The sequence below is a fragment of the Oncorhynchus clarkii genome, chromosome 13, assembly GCF_045791955.1.
Source record: "Oncorhynchus clarkii lewisi isolate Uvic-CL-2024 chromosome 13, UVic_Ocla_1.0, whole genome shotgun sequence".
Lineage (NCBI taxonomy): Eukaryota > Metazoa > Chordata > Actinopteri > Salmoniformes > Salmonidae > Oncorhynchus > Oncorhynchus clarkii.
In genome coordinates this window covers 12,235,062-12,251,930 of record NC_092159.1, presented here as the reverse complement: position 1 = coordinate 12,251,930, position 16,869 = coordinate 12,235,062, and positions in this window count along the sequence as shown.

Here is a 16,869-nt window from a genome sequence, read left to right as displayed (position 1 = left end):
AATAGTCTTTATATGGCTCTATGTAGAACTACTAGGAGGTATAATACTATAGAGGTATAATCTTTATATGGCTCTATGTAGAACAGAACAGTCACTATAGAGGTATAATACTCTTTATATGGCTCTATGTAGAACAGTCACTATAGAGGTATAATACTCTTTATATGGCTCTATGTAGAACAGTCACTATAGAGGTATAATACTCTTTATATGGCTCTATGTAGAACAGTCACTATAGAGGTATAATAGTCTTTATATGGCTCTATGTAGAACAGTCACTATAGAGATATAATAGTCTTTATATGGCTCTATGTAGAACAGTCACTATAGAGGTATAATACTCTTTATATGGCTCTATGTAGAACAGTCACTATAGAGGTATAATACTCTTTATATGGCTCTATGTAGAACAGTCACTATAGAGGTATAATACTCTTTATATGGCTCTATGTAGAACAGTCACTAGGGGGTATAATAGTCTTTATATGGCTCTATGTAGAACAGTCACTATAGAGGTATAATACTCTTTATATGGCTCTATGTAGAACAGTCACTAGGATATAATAGTCTTTATATGGTATAATACTATAGAGGTATAATACTCTTTATATGGCTCTATGTAGAACAGTCACTATAGAGGTATAATACTCTTTATATGGCTCTATGTAGAACAGGGAGGTATAATACTCTTTATATGGCTCTATGTAGGCTAGGGGGTATAATAGTCTTTATATGGCTCTATGTAGAACAGTCACTATAGAGGTATAATACTCTTTATATGGCTCTATGTAGAACAGTCACTAGGGGGTATAATACTCTTTATATGGCTCTATGTAGAACAGTCACTAGGGGGTATAATACTCTTTATATGGCTCTATGTAGAACAGTCACTAGGGGGTATAATAGTCTTTATATGGCTCTATGTAGAACAGTCACTATAGAGGTATAATACTCTTTATATGGCTCTATGTAGAACAGTCACTAGGGGGTATAATACTCTTTATATGGCTCTATGTAGAACAGTCACTATGTAGAACAGTCACTATAGAGGTATAATACTCTTTATATGGCTCTATGTAGAACAGTCACTGGTATAATACTCTTTATATGGCTAGGGGGTATAATACTCTTTATATGGCTCTATGTATATGGTATAATACTCTTTATATGGCTCTATGTAGAACAGTCACTAGGGGGTATAATACTCTTTATATGGCTCTATGTAGAACAGTCACTATAGAGGTATAATAGTCTTTATATGGCTCTATGTAGAACAGTCTTTATATGGCTCTATGTAGAACAGTCACTATAGAGGTATAATAGTCTTTATATGGCTCTATGTAGAACAGTCACTAGGGGGTATAATAGTCTTTATATGGCTCTATGTAGAACAGTCACTATAGAGGTATAATAGTCTTTATATGGCTCTATGTAGAACAGTCACTATAGAGGTATAATAGTCTTTATATGGCTCTATGTAGAACAGTCACTATAGAGGTATAATAGTCTTTATATGGCTCTATGTAGAACAGTCACTATAGAGGTATAATACTCTTTATATGGCTCTATGTAGAACAGTCATTAGGGGGTATAATAGTCTTTATATGGCTCTATGTAGAACAGTCACTAGGGGGTATAATACTCTTTATATGGCTCTATGTAGAACATCACTATAGAGGTATAATACTCTTTATATGGCTCTATGTAGAACAGTCACTATAGAGGTATAATACTCTTTATGTGGCTCTATGTAGAACAGTCACTATAGAGGTATAATAGTCTTTATATGGCTCTATGTAGAACAGTCACTATAGAGGTATAATAGTCTTTATATGGCTCTATGTAGAACAGTCACTATAGAGGTATAATACTCTTTATATGGCTCTATGTAGAACAGTCACTATAGAGGTATAATACTCTTTATATGGCTCTATGTAGAACAGTCACTATAGAGGTATAATAGTCTTTATATGGCTCTATGTAGAACAGTCACTAGGGGGTATAATACTCTTTATATGGCTCTATGTAGAACAGTCACTATAGAGGTATAATACTCTTTATATGGCTCTATGTAGAACAGTCACTATAGAGGTATAATAGTCTTTATATGGCTCTATGTAGAACAGTCACTATAGAGGTATAATAGTCTTTATATGGCTCTATGTAGAACAGTCACTATAGAGGTATAATACTCTTTATATGGCTCTATGTAGAACAGTCACTATAGAGGTATAATACTCTTTATATGGCTCTATGTAGAACAGTCACTATAGAGGTATAATAGTCTTTATATGGCTCTATGTAGAACAGTCACTATAGAGGTATAATAGTCTTTATATGGCTCTATGTAGAACAGTCACTATAGAGGTATAATAGTCTTTATATGGCTCTATGTAGAACAGTCACTATAGAGGTATAATACTCTTTATATGGCTCTATGTAGAACAGTCACTATAGAGGTATAATAGTCTTTATATGGCTCTATGTAGAACAGTCACTATAGAGGTATAATACTCTTTATATGGCTCTATGTAGAACAGTCACTATAGAGGTATAATACTCTTTATATGGCTCTATGTAGAACAGTCACTATAGAGGTATAATACTCTTTATATGGCTCTATGTAGAACAGTCACTATAGAGGTATAATACTCTTTATATGGCTCTATGTAGAACAGTCACTATAGACTCTTTATGTGGCTCTATGTAGAACAGTCACTATAGAGGTATAATACTCTTTATATGGCTCTATGTAGAACAGTCACTATAGAGGTATAATACTCTTTATATGGCTCTATGTAGAACAGTCACTAGGGGGTATAATACTCTTTATATGGCTCTATGTAGAACAGTCACTAGGGGGTATAATAGTCTTTATGTGGCTCTATGTAGAACAGTCACTATAGAGGTATAATACTCTTTATATGGCTCTATGTAGAACAGTCACTAGGGGGTATAATACTCTTTATATGGCTCTATGTAGAACAGTCACTATAGAGGTATAATACTCTTTATATGGCTCTATGTAGAACAGTCACTAGGGGGTATAATACTCTTTATATGGCTCTATGTAGAACAGTCACTATAGAGGTATAATAGTCTTTATATGGCTCTATGTAGAACAGTCACTAGGGGGTATAATACTCTTTATATGGCTCTATGTAGAACAGTCACTATAGAGGTATAATAGTCTTTATATGGCTCTATGTAGAACATCACTATAGAGGTATAATAGTCTTTATATAGCTCTATGTAGAACAGTCACTATAGAGGTATAATACTCTTTATATGGCTCTATGTAGAACAGTCACTAGGGGGTATAATAGTCTTTATATGGCTCTATGTAGAACATCACTATCGAGGTATACCGAGGAATCTAGGAATGAGGACTGTAATGTGTGTTATCTGGTGGAGAACAGAGCAGGATACACATTTCTGCTGTTCGCTGTAACAAATGGACAATAAAGTTGTACTGTATTGTATCATTGCATTACCCTGACCTCTGACCTTGTATCTCCCCCACAGTGAGAGTCCGCACAGTCAGCACAGGGCCATAGAGGAAGTGGACAACGAGGAAAAAAGACCAGCAAAGACTGTGAGAACCAGACTACACTTTTGAAGTAATTACCATATGTGGATGTAACGCCTCTTTACAGCTCCGGGCAGAAAACATTTAGGTTCCAGATTATATCTATTACAGGTTCCAGATTATATCTATTACAGGTTCCAGATTATATATATTACAGGTGTGTTGTTGTTAGGTGGTGTTCCAGATTATGTCTATTACAGGTGTGTTGTTGTTAGGTGGTGTTCCAGATTATATCTATTACAGGTGTGTTGTTGTTAGGTGGTGTTCCAGATTATGTCTATTACAGGTGTGTTGTTGATATATCATGTTGTTAGGTAGTGTTCCAGATTATATCTATTACAGGTGTGATGTTGATATGTCATGTTGTTAGGTGGTGTTCCAGATTATATCTATTACAGGTGTGTTGTTGATATGTTAGTTAGGTGGTGTTCCAGATTATATCTATTACAGGTGTGTTGTTGATATATCATGTTGTTAGGTGGTGTTCCAGATTATATCTATTACAGGTGTGATGTTGATATGTCATGTTAGTTAGGTGGTGTTCCAGATTATATCTATTACAGGTGTGTTGTTGATATATCATGTTGTTAGGTGGTGTTCCAGATTATATCTATTACAGGTTCCAGATTATATCTATTACAGGTGTGTTGTTGATATATCATGTTGTTAGGTGGTGTTCCAGATTATATCTATTACAGGTGTGATGTTGATATGTCATGTTGTTAGGTGGTGTTCCAGATTATATCTATTACAGGTGTGATGTTGATATGTCATGTTAGTTAGGTGGTGTTCCAGATTATATCTATTACAGGTGTGTTGTTGATATGTCATGTTAGTTAGGTGGTGTTCCAGATTATATCTATTACAGGTGTGTTGTTGATATGTCATGTTAGTTAGGTGGTGTTCCAGATTATATCTATTACAGGTGTGATGTTGATATGTCATGTTAGTTAGGTGGTGTTCCAGATTATATCTATTACAGGTGTGTTGTTGATATATCATGTTAGTTAGGTGGTGTTCCAGATTATATCTATTACAGGTGTGTTGTTGATATATCATGTTAGTTAGGTGGTAAGTAGCCTAGCGGTTAGAGCAGGTGTGATGTTGATATGTCATGTTAGTTAGGTGGGAAGTAGCCTAGCGGTTAGAGCAGGTGTGATGTTGATATGTCATGTTAGTTAGGTGGTAAGTAGCCTAGCGGTTAGAGCAGGTGTGATGTTGATATGTCATGTTAGTTAGGTGGGAAGTAGCCTAGCGGTTAGAGCAGGTGTGATGTTGATATGTCATGTTAGTTAGGTGGTGTTCCAGATTATATCTATTACAGGTGGGATGTTGATAGATCATGTTAGTTAGGTGGCAAGTAGCCTAGAGGTTATTACAGGTGGGATGTTGATATATCATGTTAGTTAGGTGGTAAGTAGCCTAGAGGTTATTACAGGTGTGTTGATGATATACCATGTTAGTTAGGTGGTAAGTAGCCTAGAGGTTAGAGCAGGTGGGATGTTGATATATCATGTTAGTTAGGTGGTAAGTAGCCTAGAGGTTATTACAGGTGTGTTGATGATATACCATGTTAGTTAGTATTTTTATTTGTTCTGAATGTGGTTCCTGAGACATTGTGACATGTGATGCTCTTTATAGTTCTCTAATAGTGTTCTTTGTGGTGTTCTTTATGGTGGGCTTTATAGTGGTCTTTATGGTGCGAATGCGATAAAGACTTCCTGGAACAGGTCTCTTACTAAGAGACTGCCGGAGAGTATTCAGGTTACTAGGGATGAAGACCAGAACGACCCCAATAGAGACTGAAGGGGACAGCAAGGCCAAGGGCACAGACAGACCTGTGGTACAGTTCATTACCATCCAATGAGTACAGGCAGTGTAAAGGAGAGAGGAAGATGAGTCTCCAGGCTGGAGGAAAATAAGTAACAGGGTCTAGTATTCACAAAGCGTCTCAGACTAGGAGTGCCGAGGTATGATCTACTGTGAGTCGCTTTATCATAACAGGCCCTGATTACTAAGAGAAAACAGAGTGAACGAGAGACGATAGTAGAATGAAAAGGACTGAAGAAGAGACATGGAAATATGAACAGAACGTTGCAAGGTAGAAAATGAGTGACATTTAAAAAATGTCAACACCTGCTTTATGAAAGAGAGAGAGAGAGGGAGGGAGAGAGACTGTCAAAGAGAGAGAGAGGGGGAGGGAGGGAGAGAGACTTTGAGAGAGAGGGAGCGAGGTAGATAGGAGGGAGACTGTGACAGAGAGAAAAATGGAGAGAGAAAAATAGAGAGAGGGAGAGAGGTAGAGGGAAAGAGAGAGAGAGAGAGAGGGAGGGAGAAATAGATATATAGATAGAGGGAGAGAGACTGAAAGAGAGAGAGAGTGAGGGAGAGAGATGTAAAAGAGAGATAGAGGGAGAGAGACTGAAAGAGAGGCGGGAAGAAAGAGACAAGAGAGTGACAGAGGTGTGTGTGTGTGTGTGTGTGTGTGTCTGTCTGTCTGTCTTTGTGTTTTTGTGACTGACTGACTGAGAGGGGAGATTAAAAATGTCAAGAACCCCAAAGTAAGGAAGAAAGGGGTTATCAAAAGCTCCAACATCTCTGTCCACTGACCGCCTGAGCCTCTCTGCTGGAGCGACAGGAGTGGGGAACTAGAAATCCTCCGTCCAAATGTGGAGAGGGGGAGGAAGTGGTGGGAGAAATGGGTAGGAGGTGAAGAGTGGAAGAGAGGGAGAGAAGCCAGTGTATGTGTGGATGTTTTAATCCAGTCCCAGAGGAATGTCAAGCCACAAACACACACACACACACACACACACACACAAATATTTCTTAAAGTGTGAAAGAGTGTCCCAATACTTGAAATGCGCAGCTATGGTTACTCATGGCTCTAAACAATTTACCATCATTCATGATTTACTTCAGATATTGGTATGAACAAGGTAGAACATTGTATAGTATACCAGGTTGTACTATAAACACACTACACAGTCCTAACCTGTTAATTGATTAGTAGATTATCGCTAAGGAGCAAATATAGGGCTCTGGTCAAAACTAGTGGTTTATACAATATAGGTCTCTGGTCATAACTAGTGGCTTATATAGGGCTCTGGTCATAACTATTGGCTTATATAGGGCTCTGGTCATAACTAGTGGCTTATATAGGGCTCTGGTCATAACTAGTGGCTTATATAGGGCTCTGGTCATAACTAGTGGCTTATATTGGGCTCTGGTCATAACTAGTGGCTTATATAGGGCTCTGGTCATAACTAGTGGCTTATATAAGGCTCTGGTCATAACTAGTGGCTTATATAGGGCTCTGGTCATAACTAGTGGCTTATATTAGGCTCTGGTCAAAACTAGTGGCTTATATAGGGCTCTGGTCATAACTAGTGGCTTATATAGGGCTCTGGTCATAACTAGTGGCTTATATAGGGCTCTGGTCATAACTAGTGGCTTATATAGGGCTCTGGTCAAAACTAGTGGCTTATATAGGGGGCCATTTGGCACGTGTCACATGTCTTGTCTGTGAGTTTATTAGAGCATTCTGAGGTACACTGTGGATGTAGGTGGAGGTACAGCACTGTGGATGTAGGTGGAGGTACATCACTGTGTATGTAGGTGGAGGTACAGCTCTGTGGATGTACAGCACTGTGTATGTAGGTGGAGGTACAGAACTGTGGATGTAGGTGGAGGTACAGAACTGTGGATGTACAGCACTGTGTATGTAGGTGGAGGTACAGCACTGTGGATGTAGGTGGAGGTACAGCACTGTGGATGTAGGTGGAGGTACAGCACTGTGGATGTAGGTGGAGGTACAGCACTGTGGATGTAGGTGGAGGTACAGCACTGTGGATGTAGGTGGAGGTACAGCACTGTGGATGTAGGTGGAGGTACAGCACTGTGGATGTAGGTGGATGTACAGCACTGTGGATGTAGGTGGAGGTACAGCAATGTGGATGTAGGTGGAGGTACAGCAATGTGGATGTAGGTGGAGGTACAGCACTGTGGAAGTAGCCGGAGGTACAGCACTGTGGATGTAGGTGGAGGTACAGCTCTGTGTATGTAGGTGGAGGTACAGCTCTGTGGATGTAGGTGGAGGTACAGCACTGTGGATGTAGGTGGAGGTACAGCTCTGTGGATGTAGGTGGAGGTACAGCTCTGTGGATGTACAGCACTGCGGATGTAGGTGGAGGTACAGCACTGTGGATGTAGGTGGAGGTACAGCACTGTGGATGTAGGTGGAGGTACAGCACTGTGTATGTAGGTGGAGGTACAGCACTGTGTATGTAGGTGGAGGTACAGCACTGTGGATGTACAGCACTGTGTATGTAGGTGGAGGTACAGCACTGTGGATGTAGGTGGAGGTACAGCACTGTGGATGTAGGTGGAGGTACAGCACTGTGGATGTAGGTGGAGGTACAGCACTGTGGATGTAGGTGGAGGTACAGCACTGTGGATGTAGCTGGAGGTACAGCACTGTGGATGTAGGTGGAGGTACAGCACTGAGGATGTAGGTGGAGGTACAGCTCTGCCGATGTAGGTGGAGGTACAGCTCTGCGGATGTAGGTGGAGGTACAGCACTGCGGATGTAGGTGGAGGTACAGCAATGTGGATGTACAGCACTGTGTATGTAGGTGGAGGTACAGCACTGTGTATGTAGGTGGAGGTACAGCTCTGTGGATGTACAGCACTGTGTATGTAGGTGGAGGTACAGCACTGTGGATGTAGGTGGAGGTACAGCACTGTGGATGTAGGTGGAGGTACAGCACTGTGGATGTAGGTGGAGGTACAGCACTGTGGATGTAGCTGGAGGTACAGCACTGTGGATGTAGCTGGAGGTACAGCACTGCGGATGTAGGTGGAGGTACAGCTCTGCGGATGTAGGTGGAGGTACAGCAATGTGGATGTACAGCACTGTGTATGTAGGTGGAGGTACAGCACTGCGGATGTAGGTGGAGGTACAACACTGCGGATGTAGGTGGAGGTACAGCACTGTGGATGTAGGTGGAGGTACAGCACTGTGGATGTAGGTGGAGGTACAGCACTGTGGATGTAGGTGGAGGTACAGCACTGTGGATGTAGGTGGAGGTACAGCACTGTGGATGTAGGTGGAGGTACAGCACTGCGGATGTAGGTGGAGGTACAGCACTGTGGATGTAGGTGGAGGTACAGCACTGTGGATGTAGGTGGAGGTACAGCACTGTGGATGTAGGTGGAGGTACAGCACTGTGGATGTAGGTGGAGGTACAGCACTGTGGATGTAGGGGGAGGTACAGCACTGTGGATGTAGGGGGAGGTACAGCACTGTGGATGTAGGGGGAGGTACAGCACTGTGGATGTAGGGGGAGGTACAGCACTGTGGATGTAGGGGGAGGTACAACACTTCTCTTGTTCCTTTTTTCATCTTCTCCTTCTCTCTTGTTGAATGGATTGGTACACAGGGGCCTGAAAGCTTGTTGCCCCAGAGCACTTAAAAACATTGGGATATAGAAAGAGAGAAGGAGAGAGAAAGGGGGAGATGACGAGAGAGGGATATGGAGGGAGGGAGAGAAACAGTTTCCCTGTACAGCAGCACTCTATAGAGATCCAATGCACCTTGAGACAGACAGGACGAGGCTATTAAACACAGGGCTGTAACAGAATGAGGGGGGTGAGAGAGAGTTGGTGAAATATAGAGAAGGTGAGAGAGGTAAAGAGAGGGAGAGGGAAAGAGAGGGAGAGGTAAAGAGAGGGAGAGGTAAAGAGAGAGAGAGGTAAAGAGAGAGAGAGGTAAAGAGAGAGAGAGGTAAAGAGAGAGAGAGGTAAAGAGAGAGAGAGGTAAAGAGAGAGAGAGGTAAAGAGAGAGAGAGGTAAAGAGAGAGAGAGGGAAAGAGAGGGAGAGGTAAAGAGAGGGAGAGGTATAGTGTCGATTGATAGAAAGATGGAGAGGTAGTTGAGAGAGAAAAGAAGTGAGAGGGAGAAAGAAAGAGTTGAGGTAACAACAAAGTCTTGGACTAATGGGCTGCAGATGTACTTCTAACGAGGTACCCAGACAACACAACATGCATTAGCATCAATTATAACCGGGAAAAAGACTTTGAATCAAAAGCTAGCCGTACCCCATGAACTGCAGTTACACAATAACACATTCCTGAGAAACAGCCTTTTCCTCTCTCTCAGCCTGAAAGCTTGGCCTCCCAGAGACACCCCAGGTGTATAGAGACTTATAGGGTTCATCCCAAATGGCTCCCTCTTCCCTATATTAGTGCATTACGTTTGAGCAGGGCCCGTATGGCACTATGTAAGGGAATAGTGTGCCATTTGAGACTGTAGTCATTGGAATAGGCTGATATAAAGACAAGAGCGGGCTAAGGTTTTAATGCAGTTTGGATGCAGTAGGGTTTGACACTGGCTGGATGTACATTCGTAGAGTAAAGAGAGGAACTGTTGTGGGCTGTTTTCCTCACTGGAGTGTTTGGGCCTCTGGGCCTCTGCCTATGTGTACCAAACAGGGTGGGGGTCAATTATAATTGAAGTTAGTCATTTCAGTCATTTATATTTCACATGAATACATTGAAAAACGTTCTCAATAAATAGTTTCTTCTTTTCAGTTTATTGAGAAGTCATTGACAATAGATGCACCTTTCTTTTTTTTTTACAATTATTAACAAATATGACAAACAACGTCTTAGATGCTGATTGGCACACAGGGCATATATGACCCAATAAGACTTGACTTACAGTGACATAATCGGCATATAGAGGCCAATCAATCATCCGGCTCTTGATAAGCTCATTACTGTTTTCTAGTCATCTTCTGAAGATAAAATATTGATCTTTAATTCAACCTTTGACATGTTGATTGACTGGCCGATCTTCTTATATCTGTCTATAAGATTGGTCTGCAACTAGTGGTCTGCTGGCCAGTTCTGGCCCCAAGGAACACATTCCTGGGCCTCCAATAGCCACCCATTTTTTTTTAAGGAATTATTTGAAGGGATTCACTGTGTTTTCCTGTGAATGTTCAGCTCTGCATGCGAACAGTGGTAAACAAACAAACAGTAGTGTACTGCTCTGGCTCTTACTACAGGCCATACCAGTGTCCAGTTGTGTGTTTGTGCACATGCGCATGTGTCCATTACCTAAGGCCATACCCAGAATCCCTCACACCAGGAAGACAGCGATGACCTCGTTAATTGGGTCACATATTGTTTTAGTGTCTGAGTTGCCACAGGCAACAACGACCCTTTCACTTCTGTTGTTGTTGTTTTGTTAAAAGAACAACTGGGGCCTCCCGGGTGGCGCAGTGGTTAAGGACGCTGTACTGCAGCGCCAGCTGTGCCACCAGAGACTCTGGGTTCGCACCCAGGCTCTGTCGTAACTGGCCGCGACCGGGAGGTACGTGGGGCGACGCACAATTGGCCTAGCGTCGTCCGGGTTAGGGAGGGCTTGGCCGGTAGGTCTCATCACCGGTCTCATCACGCACCAGCGACTACTGTGGCGGGCCGGGTGCAGTGCACGCTAACCAAGGTTGCCAGGTGCACGGTGTTTCCTCCGACACATTGGTGCGGCTGGTGTTAAGAAGCAGTGCGGCTTGGTTGGGTTGTGCATCGGAGGACGCATGACTTTCAACATTCGTCTCTCCCGAGCCCGTACGGGAGTTGAGTTGAGACAAGATAGTAGCTACTAAACAATTGGATACCACGAAATTAGGGAGAAAAAGGGGTAAAATAAAAAATAAAGAAAGAAATGAAAACAACTGAAAAGTTATGTTAATTATGGTTGTTGTCACTGCTGAGCTAGGGCCAGGTGTGTGAATATCTCATTTTTACTATGGGTTGATTGTAAAAAAAAATCCTTGACATGGTCAAATAACTCAAGCATACAGTGCATTGGGAAAGTTGGGAAATTGGGAAAGTTTTCAGACCCCTTGACATTTCCCACATTTTGTTACGTTATTCTAAAATGGATTTAATATCTTTTTTTAAATCATCAATCTACACACAATACCTTTTAATGAAAAAGTGAAAACAGGTTTTTAGAAATGTTTATAAATTAAAACAGAAGTACCTTATTTACATAAGTATTCAGACCCTTTGCTATGAGACTCTAAATTGAGCTCAGGAGCATCCTGTTTCCATTGATCATCCTTGTGATGTTTCTACAACTTGATTGGAGTCCACCTGTGGTAAATTCAATTGATTGGACATGATTTGGAAAGGCACACACCTGTCTATATAAGGTCCCACCGTTGACAGTGCATGTCAGAGCAAAAACCAAGCCATGAGGTCGAAGGAATTGTCCGTAGCGCTCCGAATCACCATTCTGCTCTAACTGTTATTTTTATTCAGACATTTGGAACAACACATAAATAATCATAACAATTAAAACTATATAAATATAAAAATATATACAAAAATAAGACTAATAAGACTGATAAATATAAAAAAATAAGTAAAAAAGACAAATATAAACAAATTGTAGTATATAAATACAATTAAAAAGATAATTGAATTACTACCCTATTGCTAACAAAAACACACAAATAAAACTCAATTACACAAATCATATATCACACAAATACACAAATAGAATAACACACTTATAAAGAAGAGAACCTGATTATTACACTATTGAACTTCAAACAAGAAACACACCAACTAAATTGTTAAACCTTGACCTTTCTTGCCTTCCTTGATGCCAAGTATTCAATGACATCATCATACGAAATCTGCCCCGCTATTGCATGGTTAATACTGATGACAGCAAGGCCACTAAGGCGTTCCTGTGGCATGGTGGCCCTCAGGTAGGATTTGATGAGCTTCAGCTTTGAAAAGCTCCTCTCTGCTTCCTCTCTGTAGATACATTCTGAGAGCAGTCCACAGATGTAGATACATTCTGAGAGCAGTCCACAGATGTAGACACATTCTGAGAGCAGTCCACAGATGTAGACACATTCTGAGAGCAGTCCACAGATGTAGACACATTCTGAGAGCAGTCCACAGATGCAGACACATTCTGAGAGCAGTCCACAGATGTAGACACATTCTGAGAGCAGTCCACAGATGTAGATACATTCTGAGAGCAGTCCACAGATGTAGATACATTCTGAGAGCAGTCCACAGATGTAGATACATTCTGAGAGCAGTCCACAGATGTAGATACATTCTGAGAGCAGTCCACAGATGTAGATACATTCTGAGAGCAATATGTAAATGTGTAAATGTGATATTTTTTAAATGTATATTTAATACATTTGCAAAAAATCCAGAAACCTGTTTTTGCTTTGTCATTATGGGGTATTGTGTGTAGATTGACGAGGGAAAAATACAATTTAATCAATTTTAGAATGGTCTGCAGGAAAGATTTTTCTTGGACATTTTGGAAAACTTAGAAAAACTTATTCTCATGAACCTTAAGTTCAAATGATGTATGTAGGCCCATGGTAGATCTCTGAACCTGAGCAAAGCTATGGGATTGGTTAAGACATGGCTGAGTTATTGATCAATCAGCAAATCTGATTTTCCATGTCCATTTAAATCCTTTGTAAATCCACTTTACAAGAGGGCCTATCAACCTAAAACCTTTTACAGTCAAAGATATGACCATGATGAACCATGTTCAGTTTGGCCTTGATATCTTAAAGAATAAGGACACTGTTAACAATTCCCTTTTTTTCGACTATGTAACGCTAATGCTTCAAATAATCCTAACAATTCCACTTCTCATGGACCACAAGTCTGATCCACTTCTCATGGACCACAAGTCTGATCCACTTCTCATGGACCACAAGTCAGATCCATTTCTCATGGACCAGAAGTCAGATCCACTTCTCATGGACCACAAGTCAGATCCACTTCTCATGGACCACAAGTCAGATCCATTTCTCATGGACCACAAGTCAGATCCACTTCTCATGGACCACAAGTCAGATCCACTTCTCATGGACCACAAGTCAGATCCACTTCTCATGGACCACAAGTCTGATCCACTTCTCATGGACCACAAGTCAGATCCACTTCTCATGGACCACAAGTCAGATCCACTTCTCATGGACCACAAGTCAGATCCACTTCTCATGGACCACAAGTTTGATCCACTTCTCATGGACCACAAGTCAGATCCACTTCTCATGGACCACAAGTCTGATCCACAATTCTGATCCACTTCTCATGGACCACAAGTCAGATCCACTTCTCATGGACCACAAGTCAGATCCACTTCTCATGGACCACAAGTCAGATCCACTTCTCATGGACCACAAGTCAGATCCACTTCTCATGGACCACAAGTCACATCCACTTCTCATGGACCTCTCTGAGATCAACCTCAACCTCTCAACCTCTCTACCGGGGACCTCTCTGAGATCAACCTCAACCTCTCAACCTCTCTACCGATGACCTCTCTGAGATCAACCTCAGCCTCTCAACCTCTCTACCGGGGACCTCTCTGAGATCAACCTCAACCTCTCTCCCGGGGACCTCTCTGAGATCAACCTCAACCTCTCAATCTCTCTCCCGGGGACCTCTCTGAGATCAACCTCAACCTCTCAACCTCTCTACCGGGGACCTCTCTGAGATCAACCTCAACCTCTCTCCCGGGGACCTCTCTGAGATCAACCTCAACCTCTCAACCTCTCTCCCGGGGACCTCTCTGAGATCAACCTCAACCTCTCAACCTCTCTACCGGGGACCTCTCTGAGATCAACCTCAACCTCTCTCCCGGGGACCTCTCTGAGATCAACCTCAACCTCTCAACCTCTCTCCCGGGGACCGCTCTGAGATCAACCTCAACCTCTCAACCTCTCTACCGGGGACCTCTCTGAGATCAACCTCACTGAGTATCTCACAAAACAGGGAAACTATTAACAACCCAATCTTTGAATATGTAAGAGTAATGCTCAAAACCATCTCCTCGGGAACCATACATCAGATGTTTATTTAGACTCATGATTAAAGTAAGATAGTAGTTCCATCATGATAAAGTGTTGCTTTGTTATCCAACTGATTTTGTGTCCTTTCTGTCATCCTGTGAGTACCGTACATTGCTGCTCACTGCTATATTTTACTGTGTTAATTGCAGTAGGTGGTTTTATCCATGTTTGCTATCGCAGATGACTAGTGAGATACACCTACTGCAGATGGAGGGGTGTCAACCGTGAGGGGTGGAGGGAGAGGAAGAGTGTATTTGTGTGTGTATACGTATGTGCACACTGATTGATGGAATAGAGTTAGCATGTGTGTGTGTGAGATTCTGTGATAGTCTTTATATAGGGGGGAGAGAGAGAGAGGAAGAGAGAATGGACAGAGGGAGGGAGAGAGAGATGGGACAGAGGGAGGGAGGGAGAGAGAGATGGGACAGAGGGAGGGAGAGAGAGATGGGACAGAGGGAGGGAGGGAGAGAGAGAGATGGGACAGAGGGGGGGGGAGAGGGAGAGAGAGATGGGACAGAGGGAGGGAGGGAGAGAGAGAGATGGGACAGAGGGAGGGAGAGAGAGATTGGACAGAGGGAGGGGGAGAGAGAGGGAGAGATGGGACAGAGAGATGGGACAGAGGGAGGGAGAGAGAGATTGGACAGAGGGAGGGGGAGAGAGAGGGAGAGATGGGACAGAGAGATGGGACAGAGAGAGGGAGAGACGGGACAGAGAGAGGGAGAGAGAGATTGGACAGAGGGAGGGGGAGAGAGAGGGAGAGATGGGACAGAAGGAGGGAGAGATGGGACAGAGGGAGGGAGAGATGGGACAGAGGGAGGGCGAGATGGGACAGAGGGAGAGATGGGACAGAGAGAGGGAGAGACGGGACAGAGAGAGGGAGAGACGGGACAGAGAGAGGGAGAGAGAGAGGGAGAGATGGGACAGAGGGAGGTAGAGAGAGAGGGATAGATGGGACAGAGGTGAGAGAGAGAGAGAGGGAGAGATGGGACAGAGGGAGAGAGAGAGAGGGAGAGGAGGGAGAGAGAGAGAGGGAGAGATGGGACAGAGGGAGAGAGAGGAGAGATGGGACAGAGGGGAGAGAGAGAGAGGGAGAGATGGGACACAGGGAGAGAGAGAGAGAGAGAGGGAGAGATGGGACAGAGGGAGAGAGAGAGGGGGAGAGATGGGACAGAGGGGAGAGAGAGACATAGGGAGAGATTGGACAGAGGGAGGGAGAGAGAGAGTGAGAGAGAGAGAGAGAGAGAGAGAGAGAGAGAGAGAGAGAGAGAGAGAGGGAGAGATGGGACAAATAATTACAGAGTAGAGGAGAATAAAGAGTGAGGGAAGGTGATAGACAGCAACATGGCAGGTGGAGGAGCGATATTAGATAGAGAGTTTGTAGAAGATATGATGGTGAATATTTTGGGGAAGAGGGGAGATGGAGAGAGATGCACATGGAAAAGCAATAGGGAGAGTGATGGTATTGAAAGGATGGAAGGCCTGAGAGAAAATGAGGGAAGGCAGTAGGGAGTTGGCGGAGATGAAGGAGAGGAGAGATGCAGAGGGAGGCTGCTGAAGAGATAGGGGAGATGGAGGGAAGGAGAGAAGAGAGGGGGATGGATAAAAGAGGGAGCAAACAGGAGGGGGAGAAAGAAAAGTGGAGGATGGAGGGAGGAGAGGGGATGGAGGGGATGGATGATGAAAAGGGAGGGAGTGGGAAAGGGGGTAAGAAGAAGAGGGATGGAAAGAGGAGGGAGGAGAGGGGAGGGGATGGATGAAAGAAAGAGGAGGGAGGGGGAAAGGGGGGAAAGAAGAAGAGAGGGATGGAAAGAGGATGGAGAGAAGGGGAGTAGGGGTATTGCAGCAGGCAGTTATAGACACTGGCCTTGACAGGTTTAATGAGGAATAAACCACTAGACCAACCCTATCTCTCCTCCTGTCTGTCTCTGTCTCTCTCCTTTTCTCCTCTCTGTCTCTCTCTCTCTCATTTTCTCCCCTCTTTGTCTCTATCTCTCTCCTCCTCTCTCTCTGTCTCTCTCCTTTTCTACCCTCCCTGTCTCTATCTCTCTCCTCCTCTCTCTCTGCCTCTCTCCTTTTATCCTCTCTATCTCTGTCTCTCTCCTTTTCTCCTCTCTCTGTGTCTCTCCTCTCTGTCTCTCTCATGTTCTCCTCTCTCTGTCTCTGTCTCTCTCCTCCTCTCTCTCTGCCTCTCTCTGTCTCTCTCCTCTCTGTCGCTCTCCTTTTCTCCTCTCTCTCTCTCTCTCTCCCTTTCTCCTCTCTATCTCTCTCTCTCTTCTCTCTCTCTGTCTCTCTCTTCTTCACCCCCCTCTCTCTCTCTCTCTCTCTCTTCATTTCTCAATCTCTCTGGCTTTGCTCTGTCTGACAAACTAAT